The sequence below is a fragment of the Brachyhypopomus gauderio genome, chromosome 9, assembly GCF_052324685.1.
Source record: "Brachyhypopomus gauderio isolate BG-103 chromosome 9, BGAUD_0.2, whole genome shotgun sequence".
Lineage (NCBI taxonomy): Eukaryota > Metazoa > Chordata > Actinopteri > Gymnotiformes > Hypopomidae > Brachyhypopomus > Brachyhypopomus gauderio.
In genome coordinates this window covers 20,017,063-20,034,222 of record NC_135219.1, presented here as the reverse complement: position 1 = coordinate 20,034,222, position 17,160 = coordinate 20,017,063, and the positions used below count along the sequence as shown (strand labels likewise).

The 17,160-nt window shown below is 45.1% G+C and overlaps 1 protein-coding gene across 4 annotated transcripts in view; it reads right to left on the bottom strand.

Moving 5' to 3' along the window:
- The window catches only part of tiam2b (TIAM Rac1 associated GEF 2b), a 33,857-nt gene extending 23,906 nt beyond the window's left edge, over positions 1-9,951 (bottom strand). For 3 of the 4 annotated variants that reach the window (XM_077017797.1, XM_077017801.1, XM_077017802.1), the window contains exon 1: positions 9,777-9,951. The gene's annotated coding sequence lies outside the window, so the exon portion shown is untranslated. The remainder of the gene's footprint in view (positions 1-9,776) is intronic. The other variant, XM_077017800.1, reaches the window with a different exon arrangement.
- Positions 9,952-17,160: the final 7,209 nt, after the last annotated feature.

The following is a 17,160-nucleotide window of genomic DNA, read 5'->3' as shown; positions in this document are numbered from 1 at the left end:
TCTGCACTGTGAGAAAAAAGAGCCAGCAATATTTTCTGCATTTCGTACTGGCAAAGGACCAATAGTCATATACCTTTAGCTCTCATAAAAACAACCATTCCCTTTGTGTAGAGCAGAAAATAAGGTGTAAAGAGAATGAAAACGCTCTAAATAAAAATGTGTATGCGTAAATACCACACCAGAATTAAGTAGTTGGAACAAGAGCACTAAAATAGTCAGCTTGTAATTGGACTAAATGGATAAAATTATGTGTAAGCCTAGGAAAAAAATGTCTTCAGTATAAACATATCCAAAGCTGAATATGATAACCTGAAGATGACAACTGGAAATCTCACAGAATATCAGTTAGAAGAGGACAGTTATAACATCGCTGCTAAAACACAGCGCTTCTGGTGAAGGAAGACCAACAGTCTTTCAGGACTAACAGGACTGTGAGGACACGCAGCAGCTCGGTGGCCCGTTACAGACCTGCGCGGTATGCTGCTGAGAACCATTTTATTGGGTTTTTAGATGAGCCCCAGTTTCCAGTGCGGCAGCACCGCGACATGAGCTCTTTCCACACAGTGCGGAACGAACAGCCCCAGCACCCAAACCGTTCACTGCCCTGTCACTCAGCCGCGGCACAGCCACGCAAAGAAGTCATGCGCACACTAACCAAATTACATCTGTGGTAACTCTGTAATCCCTATTCTCATGTACTACGTATTTAAGGGTTTCTCTTTCCTAGAACCTATGTCCATGCGCGAGACAGTTAACCTCTAACGAGACAGTGGATTATACGAAGGCCAACCGTGAATTGGCTGCCTGTAGCAAAATGGCTGAAGGAAAATTCGTGCTGATGCTCTATTTTATTAACGACTGAAATAAAGACTTACACTAAGTGTTTAGGGATACTGTGGCAGAAGTGGAGAGGAAGATAAATTATTTTAAAAGAGCAACACTATTTATAAACCTATAGTCTCTTACCAGGAGCACCTTTTGAATTAAAGCATAACCAGCCACAGCCAAATCCAGACCTGCTGAATCCAAATGTGCTTTTCCACACATTCTAAAAAAAGGCAAGGGGAGGAGAAGGGGTGGGGGGTGTTCAAGGTTTGCCAAAGACAACGCTTGGTGTATTTATTTTGGGGAAAGGTCTGCTCCCAGACAGAACCCTTCCCTTCCCCTGCAGCTGGGCTTTCAGCAGGCGCACACCGATGCTCAGAGGCTCCTTGCTTTCTAAATCTGTGGGAGCACGTGCCTGGACAGGGCTGTGTTTCATTCCCTCACGTCACACGTGCCTGGACAGGGCTGTGTTTCATTCCCTCACGTCACACGTGCCTGGACAGGGCTGTGCTTCACTCCCTCACGTCACACGTGCCTGGACAGGGCTGTGCTTCACTCCCTCACGTCTCACGTTTCACTCCCTCATGTCACACGTTCCTGGACAGGGCTGTGTTTCATTCCCTCACGTCACACGTGCCTGGACAGGGCTGTGTTTCATTCCCTCACGTCACACGTGCCTGGACAGGGCTGTGTTTCATTCCCTCACGTCACACGTGCCTGGACAGGGCTGTGTTTCATTCCCTCACGTCACACGTGCCTGGACAGGGCTGTGCTTCACTCCCTCACGTCTCACGTTTCACTCCCTCATGTCACACGTTCCTGGACAGGGTTGTGCTTCACTCCCTCACGTCACACGTGCCTGGACAGGACTGTGCTTCACCCCCCTTACTTTTCACGTTTCACTCCCTCATGTCACACGTTCCTGGACAGGGCTGTGTTTCATTCCCTCACGTCACACGTGCCTGGACAGGGCTGTGCTTCACTCCCTCACGTCTCACGTTTCACTCCCTCATGTCACACGTTCCTGGACAGGGTTGTGCTTCACTCCCTCACGTTACACGTGCCTGGACAGGGCTGTGTTTCATTCCCTCACGTCACACGTGCCTGGACAGGGCTGTGCTTCACTCCCTCACGTCTCACGTTTCACTCCCTCATGTCACACGTTCCTGGACAGGGCTGTGCTTCACTCCCTCACATCACACATTGCTGGACAGGGCTGTGTTTCACTCCCTCATGTCACACCCACATGGACAGGGCTGTGTTTCACTCCCTCATGTCACGCGTGCCTGGACAGGGCTGTGCTTCACTCCCTCACATCACAGGTGCCTGGACAGGACTGTGTTTCACTGCCTCACGTCACACGTGCCTGGACTAGTATTGTCACGATACTAAGAATTACAACTTCGATACGATACTTTAAAAAGTATTGAAATTCGATACGATTTTCGATACCAAAGTCAGATACTGTGCTCATTTCCGTTTTAAAGGCTTTTTATTTATTTTTTATAAACAAACAAATGAATATTGTATTTTGTTTCACAAATGTCAAATAAATAAAAGGTGTAGTCCCTACCACATTAAAACAGAAAAATAAATAATTGCACATTAATATAAATTAACATAAATAATAGTAGTGCACTCTGGAATTCACATTTAGAAGTTAAAAAAGGCTAGTGCAAAAAGTGTATTTTAAGTATACTTTAAACAACTTTAACTCTTTAAGTAACTAAAACTTCAGTATTCATAGATGATTGATCCATTGTAGTACGATCACTCTTTTTTTTCTCCCTGTATGCTGTCGCACTTACGGCTCTTAAACCAAGAATATGACATTTGCTAGGATACCATAATCGGACACATAATTTTGTATGCTATAATACTAGAAATGGGAATAATCACCAACCTCTTGGAATGTTTTGTACAAATATGCGTGCCTTCAGGTGTTTGGCCAGATTTGTTGTGTTAAGCTAGGTTTAAACTTTCGCGAGTGACCGTAGCGCGCGAGTCCGCACACCTTGTCCGCGTGCTTGAAAATGCTTGAAACAAATAGCTGTCTGACTGAACCATTCTCTTGTATTACGTTAACAAATACGAGCCTCTTGTAATTCCAGGACGAAACATGAGAGAACGTAAAGACGTTAAAATTGAGCGTTTCGAAAATAAACAACCATTAAATAATGTGATAAAAAAGCGAATAATTTCGAGTATATGTATAAATATTTAACTAAAGTTTAACGTGCTGGGAAATATTGAAATGGACCTTGAAAGTGACGTACAAGTGCTTTAATTCCTGACTGTTCATTGCGCTGCGGCGCGCGCTAAGTTACAAAATTCTAGAGGTGCACGACCTCGCGAATTGACAGTGCGCGAGGCTACCGCGATTACATCATTTTCACCGCGCGGACCCTCGCGCTGCTCGCGGCGCGTCAAGTATAAACCAGACTTTAGCGCCCTTCGTTGAAATGTTCCGAAAGCACCGCCTGCAAACTGGCTTGTTCATGTCCTTCGGTTTTCCATCTGTATCTGCTTCGGATCCAAAGTATTTCCACACAGCACTTCTGCTGCGAGCTGCGAACACACTGTGTTTGCTTTAGCTGCCATTTCAGCATTACCAACTGTTCTGTGCATTACGGCACCTTGGGTGGGTCAAACGAAAGCGCATTTTATGTAAAAAGAATCGATTGGCTCCTTTGGTTGGTACAGCTTTAAAGCACCGTTTGCAGACCGGTTTTGATGTGTCCACGGGGTTGCCATGACTGTCTGAAATGTATGCAAATAATTCCATATTTCGCTTAGTGCGTGTAGTTTTTCAACAAGCTGAGGACGGTCCGCAATATTGCTTGTATTATCAGCCATCGTACACCGTTTCTTCTTATTCTGCAGAGAGGAGGCAAGCGCTGCACTGCTGTACGCGCACACTGCCCCCGTGTGGCACTCTTTGGAAATACTGCTCTTTAAAAAAAAAACGCACTTAGTCCTATAGCACCGATACTAAGCAAACTGGGTATAGTACCGTTTTTAATGACGAAGTATCGCGATACTACTCTAGTATCGGTATACCGTGCAACACTAGCCTGGACAGGATTGTGTTTCACTCACTCACGACACACGTGCCTGGACAGGGCTGTGTTTCACTCCCTCAAGTCACACCTATATGGACAGGGCTGTGTTTCACTCCCTCACGTCACACGTGCCTGGACAAGGCTGTGTTTCACTCCCTCACATCACACGTGCCTGGACAAGGCTGTGTTTCACTCCCTCACGTCACACGTGCCTGCACAGGGCTGTGTTTCACTCCCTCACGTCACATGTGCCTAGACAAGGCTGTGTTTCACTCCCTCACGTCACACGTGCCTGGACAAGGCTGTGTTTCACTCCCTCACATCACACGTGCCTGGACAAGGCTGTGTTTCACTCCCTCACATCACACGTGCCTGGACAAGGCTGTGTTTCACTCCCTCACGTCACACGTGCCTGCACAGGGTTGTGTTTCATTCCCTCACATCACACGTGCCTGGACAAGGCTGTGTTTCACTCCTTCACGTCTCACGTTTCACTCCCTCATGGCACAGGTGCCTAGACAGTGCTGTGTTTCACTCCCTCACGGCACACGTGCCTGGACCGGGCTGTGTTTCACTCCTTCACGTCTCACGTTTCACTCCCTCACGTCACACGTGCCTAGACAGAGCTGTGTTTCACTCCCTCACGGCACACGTGCCTGGACCGGGCTGTGTTTCACTTCTTCACACGTGCCTTGACTGTGTTTCACTGCCTCACTCAGGTATAAATGTAGGAGGCAGTGCAGTTGGGAGGATGTGGAAGGCTCATTCAGCAGTGTTGCTCTTCCCATTCAGAACTGGAACTGGAATATTCATCTTAAACCAGCATTAGGTAAAAAAATAATAAATCGATCACATTAATGTTAAGTCAAAGAGATGTTAGTCAATCCCAACATGGGATCTGTGTATACTGCAGCAGTGAGAGCAGTGAATAAGTGCACAATGAATTTCCATTTTTTAATCATGACTGGCCAAATTATCAGCACACAGCCAGTAAAATATGACTGATGAAAAATATCAAATATGGCATATGGCAGCTTTATTAATGCTTAAACTCTTTGGGTACGTTTCGTAGATCAAAACCCGTAGTCAACAATTTAACCAGCTTGGTGAAACAGATCAAAAACTACATTTCATTAGCCACATGTATATCTAAGCACAGATACGAATACAAACAATCAATTTGACTGTCCATTCTAGTGAGACTTTGGTGTTGTATTCCACAGGCATGTGGTGAGACTAATTGAGCTGAGTTTGTCTAAAATAAACTGTGAAGATGTTATCACAGGGCCCCCTCATCCCGGCTGCTGCGGAGTCCACGCTGTCCTAGTGGAATTACATCGTTCCACTGGGCCCCGCCAAGCAGGCGAACGTTGTACAGGAGACAGGAGTAAAGAAAATAACCGAACATGAGGAGCACTAAAGCCATATCACCTTCCACCATCAGAAAAAAACAGCCATTTGCACGAGAAATTGAGGTTAATTTGGTAGAAAATCCACCGCAAATTCCGCACGGCAGTTCAGACAGCTGGGAACAGAGGGCCCTTCATGTACGTTTGTCCACAACAGACATGAAGGCACTTTTGAAGTTGGATAGGAGATTTTGCCAGGATATGGTCCAGCAGTGACCAGCAAAGTCAAAATCAAAGCAGAAGAGCAATGATGCCGTCTTCTCTGACTTCTTACTCACTATGGGTCTTACTCACTCACTCCATCTGTCTTTATCTCTGTGTATCTCTCTCTCTATTGATGTTTGTTTGTCTCTCTCTGTGTTTTATGTGGTATTAAGCACGACCATAAAATTTTGCCATAAAACCTGCCATTAGGTTAACCTGGGTTGATTTAAAGTGGCTATACATTGTTGGAGTGAAAATTATATTATTTTATCTCTCTTATTCCTCACATTTCTTTTTTCCCCTGTTTTTACTTTTATTTTCACTTTATTATCTTTTGATCTGTGTTGTACATACTTGAAAAAGTGAATTTGTATGAAACTATATTTTGAGGAATTGAAAAATAAAAATTAAGTTTATAAAAAAAAAAAAAAAACCTGCCATTAGAAGATACTGATGACAGACAGACGGACAGACAGGCAGACACACACACACACACACACACACACACACACACACACACACACACACACACACACACATGCATGCACACAAGGTAGGTTCACACAAGGTAAGGTAGGTGTGGGAATGTTACTTTTATGTAATATCAGTTCAGTTCTATTTCTAAGGTCAAAAAGCTACATATTGAATGAACGCTGCCCCGTAAAAAGGTTGATAAAAAGACCTTGGGCAAATTTCTTGTTATATGCATTATATACTGATATACTGATTTCATCTTATTCCACATTTAGTGCCAGCCTATGCCTTTCAATTATTGTAATGCATTATGAAAAAGTACACAACAATTATACACCATTTTACAATTTTATAACATCAGAATAACAATCGATACCTAATTTCAAATTAAAACATTTCCAACTTCAAGAGCAAGAGGAGGCTGTTAATTGTTAACTGCAATCATTTCAGAAAAGAAAAGCCAGCATTATGCTTATTTTATTTTACGAGTACTTGGCAACCCATTCTAATCAGCGCTCCACCGCATAATCCTTAGTTACCCATAAGCCCCTTGAGATTTCAGCTTTAACCCCTGGATCAATATGGTCTATTCTGAAAGGAAGCAATCAATCCAACTACACTACATAAAAACTCATTCAAACACTTATGAAGTTAATCATATCCATCACTCTGTGACCTCACATTTTCAGTTTTGGAGGTGAGGAGACATGGACTTTCATCGTAACGATCTTTACACAGGGTAAAGTCGTCCGATGACTGCAATCCTGGAATTTTTTAGTTTTTGATCGATCCGTTTATTCACACAGAGGTTTGGAAACCGAACAGACAGAGGTTGAAAACCATGGAAATGTGAAGACACGAAGCACTGTGTAAACATGGGAGGCACTCGTCAGCATGCTCCAGTGAAGCCCTCCATCACCTGGCAACAAGGTTCATCAAGGGCTTCACACTGGGGTCACATATTAGCCACCCTTCCTAGCAACATGCACAGAACTAATGTCTGGAGCAGCAAAGCCTTTAAATCACAACAACAAATGACAATCATGAATGCTAAGCATCTTTGTGGCAGGTTAATTAAGAATTCTTTGATTTCCTCCCATACTCTCAAGTGGACCATGTTGATAGTTGTATACCACAGCCCATGTCTACCCTTAGACAAAGCCTGTTCCTAACAAATCCTAACTAGGTTTGAACTATAATCAGACCTGTATGAACTATAATCAGACCTACAATAGCTGGGATGCCCATTGGCTCTATGGCCTGAAAGCTAGGGTCGACATTTCATCATTTTTTCCCCAGAGGAGGGGCAGTCTCAAGAGGTCAGCAAGGGACAGTGAGAATGTCATTTGATGTCCTAAGCAGCTGTGATAAACACAATAAACTGATTTGGAGTTTTATTTAGATTAAGTGACTTGTGCATAATATACACATTAGTCTAAAAGTACCCAATGTAGAATTTAAAGCATGTCAATCATATGCCATCTATTTCAAAGATACAGCTGTGGAAGTAAATGTATAAGTTAGACATTACTTTTGTCAGAAATATTTAGAACCCAAGAGTATGTCATTGTTAACTTTCTAATATGATTCTAAATTCAGTATCTTCAAAAGTATGACATAGAGAATTAATGGCAGAAATGTTAATATAATTAATAATTTTTAAAAATTATTATTATTATAATTGTTATTGGGTGTGTGAAGTATCTAACATGGACCAGAATGGGTCTAAACCAGAACAGGTCTAACCCTTGCTGAGGAAATACATATGCAACGATCCCATTTCACCCTTTGAAACAAGTCTCCATAACCACTGACAGGTTGAAAAGACAGATGTAATACAAACAATAAGCAGGCTCATATTTTTGCTCGATTATAATTACCACATGGGTTGGCTGGCGTGATGCTCTACTACTGAATAACACAGACGGCCCCTGCATTGCGCAGACATTCGCTGCTCCCACAAAGACGGGACTGGATCCCGTCCTAAAGCTGAGACATCTGGGAGAGTTCGTCAGCAAAAAGAAAACCCAGACTATAATGGTGCTAGAGAGGACCTGGACCGAGACACGCTGGCTTGAATGCAGCATTCCACAGCCACGCTTTAACTCCATGTGCTTGCAATCTAACCAGCTCTCCATCAGGGGACCAACGTCAGCGGCTGGACCCAGCAGGCCAAACCTCTTGGCCAGATAAGCGCATATAAATGTCCCACAGTCGCGCTCCGCCGAACCAAAACAACGGAGTTGATTTGTCACAATCAGCAGATTGTACATTATGTCGAGTGCCTGAAGTAAATGTGCCTCAACTGGCACTTCTCGCTTCTGTGCCAGATGGATTTCTGGAAGTATAATAGACCACTTGCACAGAAAGGGTCTACACTATTAGAGACTAGCACACTTGGGACATTCCTGTACTACTGGTGTTCTTTGGGTAAGTTCAAGATGTAAGTGAAGTAAAGTTCAGTCTTTTACTTCCTAAGGACACACAAGAAGCGCGTTCTGTTTTTGCTAGGTAGATTGATGGGTTGGATTTGTCAAATATAGCTATTCGAATGTATGATGTTGTAGGCAAAACTCCAGGGAGAGCTCAAAAATACAACCGAGCCTGCATTCCTACATAATGTGGCCATCCTGATCAAAAGGGCCAGGCATATGCAGAGGCAGGCACGGGTGGACATAGAGTGAAAAACTGCTCATTATAGGGTAGTGTTTCCACAACAGAGCTGTCTTTGTGCCATACGCAGTAGCCTGGATTGAAGCTGTGCTTTGGAAGCGATCTAAGCACAGCTCTCCATGTACAAACCTCCACTTCAGCCAATACTGGACGGTTCCTGCTTTGAGCTCCGTTCTCCAGAGCCAAACTCCAGGACGACAGCCAACCTTTCGTGTTCTCTTTAGTGACCTGTAGGGCTGCACACTCCTCTGCACAATGATGGAGAAACACCCACTCAACTAGGGGGGAGGGATCTGTTGTCACTTTCAGACACGAACAGAGAGGAACAGGGACCCTATACTGGCAACATGCAAACGGCATATTTTGCAAAGCACTAAACTTATGATGCAAAAAGATGGCAGAGTACGCTGTAGCATGCTGGGCTACAGTTACTCAAGACACAGGCAAACCTAAAGGTGAGTTAGGTGCATACATAGTAAGATAGAGAGATTAGAGAGAGAGAAAGAATGAGAATAAAATGGGGGTAGGGTGTCTGTCTTGGCAAAATGATTATGCACAGAGTAGCAGGTGTTTCTTGAGACAGAGGAATGAGGGGGGGCTCAGATCCCCTGGGGTCGCCATTGCTTTGTCACTGCTTCACAGTCCACAGACATCTATCTATGCTCCACAGAGCAGTGAACCATTTCTATCTCAGTAAGTGCATCAAACCCCACCATACTCAAGTTGAACTGTATGTAAAGAATATATTAGTATATGAACATGCAACCCAGTCTGACAGACTATGCACGACTCCTTCAACTTATAAAAATGATAAGATTACATATAATCTGGTAGCTAAAGACGTCCTACCCTCTAGACTATAATTTATGCTGATGGAAATAGTTGCGCATCCGTTCGGATGATTCACACCACTTGCGTAACGCTGGACGAAGAGGGGCGCCTCAATAATCCAGGCAAACAGTTAGATTTACTCTAAACTATTTCAGAAATATAGGGTCAAAAACTGCGCCACAACTACATGCTCAACCGCTACGATGTTCTTAACGGAACAGCAGAGGACAAGTCGCAAGGTGTTCCAGATATCGTAAAAGTGTAAAAGGAAATTTTAAAAAGTGCGCTTGCTACTCACCAGAGGCTGAAACAAAGAAAAGGAGAATCACCCATTAAACGAGTCCATGGTTTTAACAGTGTGTTGGTGCTCTGGGGTGAGACTGCTGGTGCGACTACGCCCGTCTGCGTCCTTCTCTGGTCTCCGTGAACGCCAAGTGACAAGCGGCCAGCTGTGCTGGGCACTGGGTCGGTGTTCTGGAGGAAACCACACCTCCCTCAGCACCCGTTCACCTCTCAGACACCAGGCTTTTCTTTCTTTTTTGCTTCTTTCTTTCTTTTTGAACAAACGAGAAATGCGTGAAACGTGTTGATTACAGTGGATTCTATGCGAATGACTGTGCCTCAAGGACCTGGAGATTGTTTGGAAGCTACCAGGACCGTTTTAAATGCTTGACAATAGCTCACAAATGTAGGTGATCCTTGTCAAATGTCGTTTGTCAAATGGTCACGTGGCCAAACAATGGCAAAGGTATAATCCACCTGCAGTGTATCCAGCTGTTTGGGTGTGTTGAGGGCCCTTAGCGCATGTTATCTCCTGTTAGATGTTATCGCTGGCTTACAGTTTACAGAGCTGTTATGTTGATGGTGCACAGCAGTTTTTTTTCCAAATTAATTTGTGATTCAGTAGGTTTGCTAAGATTAGATGGCTTTCTGATCGTTGAATGGAGTTAAATTGTATTAAACTGGCCAACAGTGCACAACAACTGCTGCTTACTTAATTGTATATTTTATATCCTAATCAGGGTGGTACTGCAGGTACACACTGGGTGCCAATTCATCCAGGGGCACACACACACACACACACACACACACACACACTCACACACTCACACACACACACACACACACACACACACACACACACACTTATTATTGTGCTTAGCTGATTCAGAGATGCCAGTTGGCATGGTCTGTGTGTTTAGTGGGTGAGGGTTGTGTAGGTGTTGCATGTGGGGGCATGGGGTGGTATTGGGACTGTGGGGTGGTATTGGAGCTGTGGGGTGGTATTGGGGCTGTGGGGTGGTATTGGAGCTGTGGGGTGTTATTGGAGCTGTGGGGTGGTATTGGGGCTGTGAGGTGGTATTGGGACTGTGGGGTGTTATTGGGGCTGTGGGGTGGTATTGGAGCTGTGGGGTGGTATTGAGGCTGTGGGGTGGTATTGGGGCTGTGGGGTGGTATTGGGGCTGTGGGGTGGTATTGGGACTGTGGGGTGTTATTGGGGCTGTGGGGTGGTATTGGGACTGTGGGGTGGTATTGGGACTGTGGGGTGTTATTGGGGCTGTGGGGCGGTATTGGGGCTGTGGGGTGATATTGGTGCTGTGGGGTGGTATTGGGACTGTGGGGTGATGTTGGTGCTGTGGGGTGGTATTGGGACTGTGGGGTGGTATTGGGACTGTGGGGTGTTATTGGGGCTGTGGGGTGATATTGGTGCTGTGGGGTGGTATTGGAGCTGTGGGGTGGTATTGGTGCTGTGGGGTGGTATTGGTGCTGTGGGGTGGTATTGGGGCTGTGGGGTGGTATTGGTGCTGTGGGGTGGTATTGGAGCTGTGGGGTGGTATTGGAGCTGTGGGGTGGTATTGGAGCTGTAGGGTGGTATTGGGACTGTGGGGTGATATTGGGGCTGTGAGGTGGTATTGGGGCTGTGGGGTGATATTGGGACTGTGGGGTTGTATTGGTGCTGTGGGGTGGTATTGGAGCTGTGGGGTGGTATTGCTGCTGTGGGGTGGTATTGGAGCTGTGGGGTGGTATTAGTGCTGTGGGGTGGTATTGCTGCTGTGGGGTGGTATTGGGACTGTGGGGTTGTATTGGTGCTGTGGGGTGGTATTGGAGCTGTGGGGTGGTATTGCTGCTGTGGGGTGGTATTGGGACTGTGGGGTGGTATTGGAGCTGTAGGGTGGTATTGGGACTGTGGGGTGATATTGGTGCTGTGGGGTGGTATTGGTGCTGTGGGGTGGTATTGGGACTGTGGGGTGTTATTGGGGCTGTGAGGTGGTATTGGAGCTGTGGGGTGGTATTGCTGCTGTGGGGTGGTATTGGAGCTGTAGGGTGGTATTGGGACTGTGGGGTGGTATTGGTGCTGTGGGGTGGTATTGCTGCTGTGGGGTGGTATTGGGACTGTGGGGTTGTATTGGTGCTGTGGGGTGGTATTGGAGCTGTGGGGTGGTATTGCTGCTGTGGGGTGGTATTGGGACTGTGGGGTGGTATTGGAGCTGTGGGGTGGTATTGGGACTGTGGGGTGGTATTGGGACTGTGGGGTGATATTGGTGCTGTGGGGTGGTATTGGAGCTGTGGGGTGGTATTGGGGCTGTGGGGTGGTATTGGGACTGTGGGGTGGTATTGGTGCTGTGGGGTGGTATTGGAGCTGTGGGGTGGTATTGGAGCTGTGGGGTGTTATTGGGGCTGTGAGGTGGTATTGGGGCTGTGGGGTGATATTGGTGCTGTGGGGTAGAATTGGGACTGTGGGGTGGTATTGGGACTGTGGGGTGATATTGGTGCTGTGGGGTGGTATTGGTGCTGTGGGGTGGTATTGGAGCTGTGGGGTGGTATTGGAGCTGTGGGGTGTTATTGGGGCTGTGAGGTGGTATTGGGGCTGTGGGGTGATATTGGTGCTGTGGGGTAGAATTGGGACTGTGGGGTGGTATTGGGACTGTGGGGTGATATTGGTGCTGTGGGGTGGTATTGGTGCTGTGGGGTGGTATTGGGACTGTGGGGTGTTATTGGGGCTGTGAGGTGGTATTGGGGCTGTGGGGTGATATTGGTGCTGTGGGGTAGTATTGGGACTGTGGGGTGTTATTGGAGCTGTGGGGTGATATTGGTGCTGTGGGGTAGTATTGGTGCTGTGGGGTGGTATTGGAGCTGTGGGGTGGTATTGGAGCTGTGGGGTGGTATTGGAGTTGTGGGGTGGTATTGGAGTTGTGGGGTGTTATTGGAGCTGTGGGGTGGTATTGGGACTGTGGGGTGATATTGGTGCTGTGGGGTGGTATTGGGGCTGTGGGGTGGTATTGGGACTGTGGGGTGGTATTGGGACTGTGGGGTGGTATTGGGACTGTGGGGTGGTATTGGGGCTGTGGGGTGGTATTGGGGCTGTGGGGTAGTATTGGGACTGTGGGGTGGTATTGGAGCTGTGGGGTGGTATTGGGGCTGTGGGGTGGTATTGGAGCTGTGGGGTGGTATTGGAGCTGTGGGGTGGTATTGGGACTGTGGGGTGGTATTGGGGCTGTGGGGTGTTATTGGGGCTGTGGGGTGGTATTGGGGCTGTGGGGTGGTATTGGGACTGTGGGGTGGTATTGGTGCTGTGGGGTGGTATTGGAGCTGTGGGGTGGTATTGGGACTGTGGGGTGTTATTGGGGCTGTGGGGTGGTATTGGGACTGTGGGGTGGTATTGGGGCTGTGGGGTGGTATTGGGGCTGTGGGGTAGTATTGGGACTGTGGGGTGGTATTGGGACTGTGGGGTGGTATTGGAGCTGTGGGGTGGTATTGGAGCTGTGGGGTGGTATTGGGGCTGTGGGGTGGTATTGGGGCTGTGGGGTAGTATTGGGACTGTGGGGTGGTATTGGGACTGTGGGGTTGTATTGGTGCTGTGGGGTGGTATTGGAGCTGTGGGGTGGTATTGGGACTGTGGGGTTGTATTGGTGCTGTGGGGTGGTATTGGAGCTGTGGGGTGGTATTGGGGCTATGGGGTGTTATTGTTCCTCAGTTCAATCTTTGGCGATACTACAAGTCCAGAACTCACATAATGGAATATAGATCAATTTGAAACCAAGTGCATTAAGAACAGATCCCTCCTGCGTTTCCTCCTTGAGCATCGTTCAGCACGTTCTTGTCCAGAACCACAGAAACCTGCTCACAATATGCCCCAAGACTGCATGTTTTGGTTCTTTAAATTACTTTTTAACAGCACAGTACTTACTGAATGTTTCTAATAAAAATTTAAACAGGTGAAACTTATTATGTCATGTTGGAATTTAATAGAGGAGTTTTTAAAGCTTGTTGAAAGGGTCGTTACTGATGAAGAATGGCCAATGCCAGGGAGTCTGCATGACTCACTCCAGTATAAAAAGGCAAGTGAAAGCCAACTGTTTATGAGGTGCATGTATACACATGCGCACTTGTGTGTGTGTGTTTAGTTCATCTGTCTTTTTCTCAGCTTGGTGTCTGGGGGCAAGCTTGGTGTCTGGGGGCACATGAGCAATATGCACAGTGATACCAGAGTCAATGTCATTATCATGACCTCCTTTAGCACAGTGAGGGAGCTCCTTCCCAGCACACACACACACACACACACACACACACACACACACACACACACACACACACACACACACACACACACCAGTGGTGGACAGTAACGAAGTAAATGTAATTCGTTACTGTACTTAAGTAACATTTCCATGTATCTGTACTTTACTCAAGTACTTTTATTTGGTAAGACTTTATACTTTTACTTCACTACATTTCAAAGCGAAACTTTTTACTTTTCACTTCGTTACATTTACAGAAACATCTCGTTCCTTTTCTATTTTTAAATCAACGCTTAATAAAAGACTATAACCAATCAGCGCTCAGTAAGAGATTAAGATTTGTACGCTAATTGGCTGAGGATCTGACACGGCTGCAACAGATGGCTTTCTCAAACACCCCTGGACTTATTTAGCCGAATTGTTTTAATTCCTCGAAAAGAAAAATGATTCGTATTCCTTCAAGTGTCTCCTCTGCATTCCGAAGAACACATCACGGTCATCATTTATGAACTCGCCGTCAAACTTGAAAAAACACATCGAGGTAAGTTCGCCATTAGATGAGTACTACCAACAGGGTGGTTTATGGTTTATATACCCTGGTTAATTATATCACATTGAAATACACAACTTTTAACAGATGCTTTTATTCAAAGCAATGTGCTAGTACCCAAATTGCAATCTGTGGAGATGCTAAGCACCAGTTTAACACAGGAGACTCCCACATCAAACGTTAAAGCCGGGGACACATACACGCGAATTTGGCCAAGCGAAGCGAACTTCGCAATTCATTCCTATGAGGGAGGCGAAGGCAAGCAAATATGAGCGAAGCGAAGCAAAATTATTAAAATTATTATTATTATATTAATTATTTACGCAATAATACACTCGAGGTTCGTGCTATAACGTGTAATATTGGCGCTGCGGTCGTAGGCCGAGTGCCGTAGATCAGCACAGTGCCAATATTACCCGTTATAGCACGAACCTCGAGTGTATTATTGTGATTATACCACAGTTCAAGTATCGCTGTTTATTGAAAGATTTTGAGTTAAAGAGGACGAGAAAATACGACCTGTTTGGTTAAAAACACTCCGCCAGTTAAAATAGTTCCATTCAATGGCTCGCTGCTAAACTTATACAACACTGGAACAGCCTTACCCAATAAATATTATAGAGGTAAATATACACAAAAACAACTGTTGATTAAGTTGTATTTATTAAAAATAAAGTACAACAATTATTGTCCATCCACTGCTGATTGGAGGTTCGTTCAGGTATCTGTTCAGTCCAGCTCTTAAACCAACGAAGCTGCTGATGCTATATAAGTCTCCCTTCACGTTTCTGACCGATCCATAAAAACGTCGTAAAAGCTGATTCATTTCATTTTTGTTGATAATACTAAAATCGACTGCAATGTCGTTGCTCTTTAACCAGGATTTAAATACATTAAGAGCCCAGGACGTTTGTTTTACGGTATTAACTTCGTTTCTCTGCATTTCCAGCCCATCCAAATCATTGTTTGTAAGCGTGACAAATCTTGGCTCATTGGAGGAATGAGGCTGGTCATTTATAGCTTCATTCTCCAGTTTCAGATCGAAACAAATGCTTTCGAAGCCAATAGATTTAACGAACTCCCTGTAATTCATTTTGATAATGTTGCTGCTTGTTTGTAGTTGCGCTGTTTGGCCTGTAAACGCTGCTGCGTTGCTAGGTTACCTGTATGTGGCGGAGTAATACATGGAGAGCTTCGGTTACAGTGCTATAACGTGTAATATTGGCACTCCTAGATCGCCTCTCAGCCAATCACATTGTAGGGTCGGAACTAACTGTGGTATAATAATAATAATAATTAATTATTTGGCCAAGTTTAATATTATGAGTTCAGTTGGTTGGGCTGCACACAGTTCTAGTTCTATGTGCTAAGCTTCCCTATCCCGCCATGTGGTGGACAACGTATAACCTCTTCATATACTGTATCGCCTCTTCAAAACTTAGGTAATGCTTCATCAAATGTAATGTTTATAGTGAATGATTTATCAGTTGTGTTTTTATTGATTTTCATCAGTTGTGATGGTGTTATTTGTTATTAGTTTTATGACAAGCGAAATGAATGAAAAATAAAATAATGAAACTTGAATGAATGCTTTTTGTGTTGTTGCTTCAAAAGCACTTGGTCTTACTTAAATATAATATAGTTTTGAGTATTTTGTGTTTGCTAGGCAAATGTAAGGCACTGTTTCGTTGTTCACTTGTTGATCGAGTAGGCCTAGGGGTTTTGATATGACGCTAAGAAAAAAAAAGTTTTTACTTTTACTTTTAATACTTAAGTATTTTTGAAGGCAGATACTTTTGTACTTCTACTCAAGTAAAAAATTGAGGTGAATACTTTTACTTTTACTTGAGTAATATTCAATGCAAGGTAACTGTACTTTTACTCAAGTACATAATTGCTGTACTTCGTCCACCACTGACACACACACACTAGCATATTTCGACTGGAACTCCTGACCTAAATCTGACACAAGCTCACAGCTAGGCAGCCAGTTGAACGTTTGGCTTGATTTCCTTAGTTCTTGATCATTTTGTTTGTTTGCTGGGAATGTGCCCACTGTCCCTAATAACCATTCACTTTTGTTCTGCAATTGCCAGCAGTAGCCTGGACCCTGTGGTTCTGTGAGGCCCTTATAAGCACAAATGCAAGCATGCCTCAAAATAAAGCTTTTAGATTTAGCTGCAGACTTTGCTGGCTGACAACAGGAAAAACAACACACAAACACACAAATATATTACTACCGGTGCTCTTCTGTGCATTTAACTCCATTCACCGTTACCATTTGTCTCACAACCTCTTGTTAATGACAAGAGAAACGACTCTCACCACCTAATCATAGCTGCAAGGCACTGGGATTTGAGAGCTACACACCGGGGGGAAATACCATCATGTCATCCTTTGAGAAAGCAGTGAAGAAGTGCTCTGGGGAGAACGGACCTCCCAAAAGTGGCAATATATTATTATTCACACTGGTCTACTGAGGCAGAGAAAACCCATTAAAGAGGAATATTGACAGTGAAGATAAAGCCAGATTGGAGTCTGTGCACTGGGTCATGGGGAAGAGGTCAAGGATACAGGATGAGGCACAGGGCATTTCCTTTGTTCAGGGATGC